This window comes from Oryzias melastigma, linkage group LG15 (genome assembly GCF_002922805.2).
Source record: "Oryzias melastigma strain HK-1 linkage group LG15, ASM292280v2, whole genome shotgun sequence".
Classification (NCBI taxonomy): domain Eukaryota; kingdom Metazoa; phylum Chordata; class Actinopteri; order Beloniformes; family Adrianichthyidae; genus Oryzias; species Oryzias melastigma.
The window spans coordinates 869,901-879,309 of NC_050526.1; positions in this window are offsets into that span (position 1 = coordinate 869,901).

Consider the following 9,409-nt stretch of genomic DNA (forward strand, 5'->3'; position numbering starts at 1 on the left):
CCCTTTTTTTAACTTTGAGCACCTGCCCCTCCAAATGTCTCTGCACGGCCCTGGTTCACAGAAGAAAATAATACTAAGACATATTCAAAATTAGATCTATAGCATTTCCTGCGATAGATTATTAGCTTAAGACGCTTAAATTGATAGCTAAAAACACTGAAGCTGATAGCTGAAAACGCTGAAGCTGATAGCTACTGTAGCCAAAATATTAGTGAAGTTCCAAATTAGTCAAAAAAACAAAAAAAAATCGAAATCAGCCAAAACAGCTAGCATGTAGCTGAAATATATAAGCTAAACTTCAATAAGCAGAAAATTATAATAATAAAAAAGACTTAATTAGCCAAAACAGCTAGCATCCAGCTGAAAAAATAGCTAAAATTCAAAACAGCCTAAGGAACTGAAAAAAGACTAAATTATCCAAAATAGCTAGCATGTAGCTGAAACATTAGCTAAACTTAAAAATAGCCAAAAAAAAAACTGAAAAAAGACTAAATTAGCCAAAAACAACTAGCATGTAGCTAAAAAATTAGCAAAACTTCAAAATAGCCTGAAAAACCGAAAAAAGACTAAATTAGCCAAAACAGGTAGCATGTAGCAGAAATGTTAGCTAAATTCCAAATTAGCCTAAAAAACTGAAAAAGGTCTAAATTAGCCAAAACAGCTAGCATGTAGCTGAAGTATCAGCTAAACTTCAATAAACCTAAATACTGGAAAAAAGACTAATTTAGCCAAAACAGCTAGCATGTTGCTGAAATATTAGCTAAATGCTAAATTAGCCTAAAAATTGGAAAGCTGTCTAATTCCGCCAAAACAGTTTGGGGGGCCTGACTCGGCCCGCGGGCCGTAGTTTGGGGACCCCTGGTTCAGGTGAAGGAATTCTTGTGACTGAAGTCCCAGGTGTCAGAATTGCATCCCGCATTTGCAGGCTCCGATAATAAAAGAATTACAAACTGGTGATAAATTTCAGTTTGCAAATAGCAGCTGAATCTCCAGCTGTGTTAGCGGCACACTGAGGTAATGATTCATGCATTGTACTGCACTGAGCTGTGGCCAAAATGCTAATATTATATGTGATTCATTATTCAGTTCAGCACCCAAAGGAAAATTAAAACAATCTGACCACTAGAAAGTGTTTTTTATCAAAAACTTTCATTTAAAAATCAATTAAGACAAAAGAATTTTCCACAACTTTTTTCAAAGTAAAATATAGAAGCATTTGCAATGACAGAGATGTATGCGTTTAACCTTTTATATAAAAAGACTTTACAACACGTGCGTGGTTTTGAGCGCATCCAGTTGCCTTCGTAATAAAAGTATGTTGTGTGCATGTGTGTCTCCCGCCCTGAGCATTTGTGATTACTGCGGCTTTGTGAAGAGGCTTCTCTCATTAACCACCATCACCGCTGATCTTAATGGACCAAACAGAGTAAAAATAGACAGAGAGAAAGGACTGCAGCCTTTTAACACCAGGCGACGTGTGCATGAATGTGTTTTTGTCGGTCTTTTTTCTTAAGCAGCACAAATCAATACTCCTCAGACTCACAAAATAAAAGGGAAACTCATCAGCACATAAACCTCTTGAGGTATTTTTAACCATCAAGACATAAAACTTTAAAAGATGTGATGTGTGAAGACTGTATTTGAGAAGAAATGACAGAATTAAACCTTTATAATGTTTTTATTAAGATATCACTGTAGCAGATATAGTAACAAAATAGCATAAAAAAGGCTGAAAACAGATCCAGATAGTGTTCATGTAGACTGAACCAAACTCAAATGTATAGAAGTTACAGTATGTGATACCATCAGATATACAAAATAAAGGTTTTTATATTTGTTTACTTTTTTAAGTCAGACAGGGTGCTTTTGGTTCATTGTGTGAATGCTTTGAGTTTCACACTATAGTTATTCTGATCCGAATTAAGCACACTTTAATCAATTTCTGCAATCTTGATATCAAAACGTTCATTTTGTTGCCTGTACTTTTGGTATTTGTTTACAGTATTTTACGGTTTTTAAACCCATGTTAAGTCAGTGGAAAATGTTTCAAATTCTTCGTGGTCTCAAAAACGTTCAGCATGCTCATGCATGTACTTTTGGCATTCATGTATTTGACGCAATTTAGGATTTTAAGCTATTTTTTTCATAAAATTCTTTCAATTCTTTGAAACTTTTGCAATATTGGTATCAAAACGTTCAGGACATTATTGCTACTGACGTTTTAAGGCAATTTTTTTTGTTTAGCTAATATTCTAGCAATATGCTAATGTTTTAACTAATTCTGCATTTACTGAGATTTTTTTTTGGGGGGGGGGTGGTCAGTGGGATGCCATGGATTAAAACCTAGCCTCGAGTCACCCAACTTATAATAAATTATGTGAACCACATTAAATTTTTCCTGCTGTTCTAATGCAGGCAGGTTTAACATGGAACAGAGCGAAGAAATATAAATGCAAGAAAACACAAACTTTGACAGATTTAACATATTTAAAATTGTGTCACAACATTAAATAATTGGTCTCTGGTTTCTATGCTGCTAGTAGACAGATTTAAACGTAATGACAGAACCAAGGATTCTGATATGACTGGAAAATGTGTTTCAAAAATAAATCCACACACTGATAACAAGTCCACAAATAAATCACTAAATTAGTCTTTATTAAAGATCAAATAAAGCAATAGGAAGCTTTTTAAATCCCTTTCTGCAACAGACCACAAAGTTGCTCTCATCCCGGCTGGGAACTTGGCTTGTTTCCTGTTTTCTGCCTTTGATTCACTTCCTGTTTCATTCATGATTCGCTGCAGGCCACAGAGTGGCAGCCTCATTTCAGGACTTTTGCAATTCTGCCATGGTGACGAACAGCCAATTGACCTGTGGAAGTCACTGCAAATCAAAATCACCCCCCCTGCTTCCTCTGGCCTTCGGCAGAAATAAGATGAAAGCTGAAAATGGCTGAACTTCACAGAGGGAGCAAATAAAGAGCAAATGCAGTGAGAAAATTAGGAAACATGTCAGAAAAATAAATCTGTAGATTTGACAAAATGTTTGCACATCTCCTCAGGTGGCTTGAGCTCCAAAAAAACAAAGAGTTTTTACTTATTTAGAAAACGGAAATTCCTGTTTGTTGTGTGTCAGTTTATCAGACAAAGCAACGCCGTGCTCTAATGACTTCTACAACAAGCAGCACCTCCGATTGTGTGGAGGATGTATCTCTGTAGAGCAGCCGATCAATAAATCTGCCAGATAAATGATTCTGAGTGGCAGATGGAGCAAAAGGCCACGCCGGCGATTAATCAGCCTCTGCCACAGCTCCATCAGTATCTCTGAGGTTTAACAACTTTGTCTTTTCATCACTATCTAGTTGACATTTTCTTGCAAGTTAGGAGTATCTCTCTTAAGAGTAACACCTCCAACGGTTCTTCAAGTATTTGTTTTTTTTTTTTAAACAAATTACTATCTTTGGCTGTGAACGATGCAAAAAAGTTGCCCAGCTGCATCATGAAATAGTTTCTTTTTAGCCAAAACACCAAATTTCAACGCAAAAACACCCCAAAATCTAGTCAAAAACCAGTTAGACATCTGAATTTATTTCCAGGAATTAAAAATAAAAATTCACTTATATTTTTACCTTCAAGTAGATCCTAAATTTAAAGTCATTTTAGAGAAAAAGTGGTTTGATGCATAAGTACATCAATAGGCAACAATAAGTTAAAGTATTCACATTTAGAAAAAAATACATGAAGACATTTTTTACATGTTGTTTGTTTAACATAATTTTTGACATTAGTAAAATAAAAATAGTAGAACCATCGGTTATTATTAGAAAAACCTGGAAAAAAGAAAACAGAGTACATATATCAGACAACAAGTAAAAAAAAAAACAAAAAAAACAATGCATTGTCTTTGTAGAAGCTTGGATTTAATGTGACTCATTCAATAAGAGATAAAACTGTCCTATTCTCTTCTGATTCTAAATACGAAGATCCTTTTGTTGGTAAACAATACCTTTGAAGATGACGTATTTATGAATTGCACCAGCTGAGTGCTGAGGCAACCGACCATGTGTGCAGCTGGACTGCTCCCTGGTGGCGTTACAGAAGTTTATCATGGTTGGTAATTTCCTGACATCAGGGTTTTTAAAATGTTCCACAGAAGAAACGTATAGTTGTAATTTCAGGTGGATCGGTGGGAGCGCCACTGTCTGAAAACGAATTCTCAGTCACACTGGAAGATATTTAGATAAAAAATTGAGAAGAAAAACACAGTGATATACAGGTAAAACAGTGTTTAAATACAAAACATCCCAGCCTTCAAAACCAAGTATATATACTTTAAAAGTGGGCAGAAAATGTGGCTCCAACTGTGTTTGTCCACAGTTTCCGTGGTAGCCTAAACTGTGTTTGTCCATATTAAGGGGACATTTAGTGGGTACGCTCATTATGCTATCCAGCCGCCTGGTGGACAGCGGATTTGCTAGCTTGCTACAGCGGAGCTTGACAGCATGCCACAGAGGAGCTCGCTACAGCAAAGCTCGCTAGCATCTACAGTAGAGCTTGCTAGCTCAATACAGCGGAGATCACTAGCATGCTACAGCGGAGATTGCTAGCATGCTACAATAGAGCCCATTAGCTCAATACAGAGAAGCTCATTACAGCGGAACTCGCTAGCTCCATACAGCCGAGTTTGCTAGCTTAATACAGAGAAGCTCGCTACAGCAGAAGTCGCTAGCTCATGCTTGCTATCATGCTACAGTGGAGCTCACTAGCATGCTACAGAGGAGCTTGCTAGTATGCTACAGCAGAGGTCACTAGCACACTACAGCGGAGCTCGCTAGCATGCTACAGAGGAGCTTGTTATCATGCTACAGAGGAGCTCGCTAGCATGCTACAGAGGAGCTTGTTATCATGCTACAGAGGAGCTCGCTAGCACGCTACAGAGGAGCTTGCTAGTACACCACAGCTGGATAGCGTAGTGAGCTAACCCACTGAGTCCCCACTTTAGCCAATGTGGGCAAACACAGGTGGGGCCACCACAGAAATTGTGGACAAATCCATTCGGGGCTCAAATTTTCTGCCCACTTTTAAGCCATATGGGACCACCTTGACCTTGCTGGCTGGGATAATTTTTTTAAAGTGTGTTAAGTGTGACAATATGACTGAATAAAAATAATAATAATAAAAATAAAAAAAACATGAGAGAATCTGTAACATTGCAGTGTTTTTTAATATGCCTTTTCTTTTCTGCTTCCATCTTAAAAACGCAAATTTCAGTTAAAAAATATAGTCAGATAAGTATTTAAACACCCAAGAAAATCAATGTTAATATTTGGTACAGTAGCCTTTGTCTGTGTTTACACAACTTAAATGTTTCGGGTAATTTTCCACTAATTTTGTACACACTGCAGGAGGGATTTTGGCCCACTCCTCCTCACAGATCTCCTCTAGATCAGTCGGGTTTCTGGGCGGTTGCTGAAAAACACAGAGTTTGAGTTTGAAAGATTTTCTCTTGGGTCTGGAGACTGGCTAGGCCCCTCCAGAACCTTGGTTCTCCTGTCTGCGTGCTTCGGGTCATTGTTGTGTTGGAAGACCCCGCCCCGACCCATCTTCAATTTTCTGAGGGATGGAGGTTTCTCCCCAAAATAAGAACATACAGAAAAATAGAAACATGCAGCTTCACCAACTTTTTTCAAAAGGTTATAGTTGCAGCAAAAGTAACTGAAGTGAGCAAAAAATCATGTTTAAGTAGATGTTTGGTCAGTTGTGATTCCTGCAGAGATGCTGCACACCAATTTAATCTGCTCTACAAAAAACTGGAGGGTTTTCCGTGCCGCAGGACATCGCTCTGAAGAGGAAATCATTTTCAAGTAACAGCTGAAGACGACTTAACTGGTGTGTGCATGCGTCATCTCACCAAAACACACAACAGCTCAGCTATAACAGGCTAATATAGGTCACCCTGCAAATGTCAGAGGTAAGCATCTAATGTCTGTTGTGCTATTTACAGATTCATGATTCAGCAACGCTGTCAGATTGAAGAAACGTTTTTTCCCTTAACGCTGCATCCCGAGGCGGATTTAAAGTGGGTATTCCCAGATCACCAGGTCAGATTAAGGGAATTGTAGAGTTTTTTTTATGAGCTCAAACATTTTATCTGAGTTTAGTAATTACATTAAATTAGCTTGTCAGATAGCATGGACCACGACTACGGCGGAATGACTGTTGATGACCTCCAGGTGGATGAAGAGGAGGAATTTCCACCCCTCCCAGTCACTCCTTCTAAGCCACTGAATGCAAAAAAAAACATCACTTTCCAACTCAAGTTCTTCCATGTCTGATGACTCTGTTGCAATGCTCGCTGATTTGATCAACGCTCGCAGTGATGCTCTGGAGGAGAAGGTGCAAAATGTTCATGACAAAATTGTGGATATCAAGAAAAAAATGCGTGGAGAAACGTGTCATCTCCAACGAAAAGAACATCGCTACGTGCATGAGCCGCGTAACGGAGCTTGAACGCCACGGTCGCAGATGGAGCTTGAAGCTTAATGGAGTTCCTGAATCGGAGAGAGGAAATTGTCAAATGGAAATTATTCGTGTTTGCCAGGGGATTCTGCGTTAAGAAAAAGACTTCATCGCTGTCGCGCACTGTGTGGGAAAGAATGGAGCATTTGATACATTTTTGATGCTTTTAAACCATCAACATTGTGTTTACTTTTAAATGTTGTTTTTAAAACTGTTCAATGCAGGTGAAAATTTTTTTTTAGCAGACAAGTACAATAAATGACAAACTGGTGACATGGGGGGGAGTTTGATTCATTTTTGATGCTTTTAAACCATCAACAATGACTTCCTGTTTTCACATTGCAGATTGTCCGGTTTAAATTAAAGTTTGACATGAGTTCCAGATTCCGCCACTAGACGGCGCAGTGGTTATGGCTGCGGACTCACATTCAGAAGGTCATGAGGTCAAACCCCGCTCAGGAATAATCCACATTAAAGATTTTAAGGTGAAAAAAAAAAATTAGCAGACAAATCTGCTATCATGCATTGAAGTTCTGTTCAGGCAAGTTCTGTGGAGAAACTTGCATCACTTTGCCCGGTACCACTCTCCATATTTTGGGGGGTTTGAATTTTAATTGAACATAACAAAGACAACCCCCTCTACATATTGAAGACCCCAATATAGTTGAGTTGAACGTGTGAAGCACGAAGCTCGAAATGTTTCTGAGTTATTTGGTTCAACTTTTACTTTTGGAGGAGCTGGAGCAGATCCATCGCCGTCGCAGGAACTTGCTATTATTCCGGCTGAGACAAAACCAAATGCAGGTACAGTTTACAAAAGCTCGCAAAAGCTTGCAACAGAGTATAAGTACCTATCTTTTTCTGAGCTTAAGAAGATTGTAAAAAAAAAAAAAACCTAACTACGTACTAAAAAAGTGTTAAATGTTTATTGTCTTCTGACTTCTTTTATTGCAGAAATTATAGCAGCATATATATTAAAAAATTAAAAATAACAGAGCGAGAGTCAAATAAACCGATTTAGCGATTCAAAAACAAGGTCAAAAAAGGTATTTTAGGATCAGAATGCTACAGCTCAAAAAAGGTAGTCTGCACAGACTGCCATCTTGCCGAGCTCCGGATGTAAGCAAAGTAGCAGAGCAACAATGAGATGCATCACCTCATAGAAATGTGCTGGAATGACAGTGTTTTCTGTCAGCAGCTCTGTCTGCAAATGATGCGAACAGTATTTCCTGTAAGCAGTTCGGTCCGAACTTGATGCTAACAATGTTTTCTGCTTGTAGTTCTGTCTGCGATTGATGCTAACAGTGTTTTCTGTTAGCTAAACACTGTTTTACTACCAGAAAATACTTTTTCTAGTATTGTTACCAAACAATCTCAAAGCCAGATTGGGGAAAAGAGAAAAAATAAAAATCATACGTCTCGATAGAGAGGGATGGAGCCGGATCCGGCCCGCGGGCCGTAGTTTGGGGACCCCTGGTTTAAAGTCCCTGAAAGTTAGTTTAAAGCTGCAGTGGGTTCCCTGCTGGGCTGGAAACCCGGCTGAACTCCCACATGCTTCTGTGACACACCCAAAGACGCTCGGATGTGCAGCGCAAATGGAGTTTGGTGTCAACGCAAGACAAGTCCTTCACTCCTGCCTTTATTGGACTGTTTCTGCTTCTTCAACCTCTCCTTTCTCCACCAACCGTAATCTTAGTTCCAGCCTGTTGGTCACCAGCGCCGGCGGTGGTCGTTGTTAAACGGTTCTCAACCGATCTGGTCATTTTTTTATGTAGGATGCCCGTCCGACAACCCTCTGCATTTATCCGGACTTGGGACCGGCACATGCGAGCACTGAGTGGTGCCCCCATGTGGTTGCATTAAAAAATGTTAAGTACTCTTAAATAATCCAAATCTTTTTTCATAGAGTACTTTTCCAGCTTCACTTTAAAACATTTACACATTTCAAACACAATAATAATGGTCAAAATAAAAATCACATACAATTGCCGCCCAGTTCTGCCTCAACACTTTTTCATTAAACCCTGAATGTTTTTCCCCCAGAACGGTCCTCGCTGTGCTCTGAGGTTTTTCTACAGACTAAAAGGATGTTGTTTTCTCAAAGCCAGGTCAAACATGTTTCATTATTGAAACTCTTTTAGGATTTAGGGGAAGCCGGAGCGCCCGGAGAGAACCCACATCTGTACTGGCTGAACATGCAAACTGCATCCACTCAAGAACCTCCAGAATGTTTGCAGTAACTATTTGGTTTATCGAACATCCCATAATGTTAGCATTTTTATTGAAAACAAACTTTAAAAAACTTTTAATGTTTCGTTCTTTAAAACTTTTAATGTTTCGTTCTGTTGCTTCAATGGAAGAAGAACAGGTTTAAAGTGAATAAAAAATACTTTTTTAGTAATAATGCTAACGTGGTAGTAAAAAACATCGACTAGACAAAACACTTTTTTTCATTTAACAAAACAACCCAAACAAAAGTTATTTTTAGAATTAAAGTAAAATAAAAATATAAAAACCTTCCCCACCCCACCCCCACCCCAAGGCCTGTTGAGGCCTTGGGGTGGGGGTGGGGGTGGGGTCGAATGAAATAAAATAAAATCAATAAAACAAGAAAATATATGGCAGAAAAAAAGAAAACGGCAACAAAACCAACAAAAAAATCCTACAAACCCTCCCCACCCCCACCCCAGGGCAGAGGGGTGGGGGTGGGGAGGGTTCTTACAGTTTTAAAGTAAAGCAAAGAAAAAATATAAGTAAAAACTGTCTGGATAACTTACGTAAACTAATAAAAAACCTACAGAGTGTCTAAACTAACTGTGTGATCTAATATAATTTAATCTGCACTGATCTAATTTAAGCTTTTTTTATCTAATCTAACCTACTCTGATCT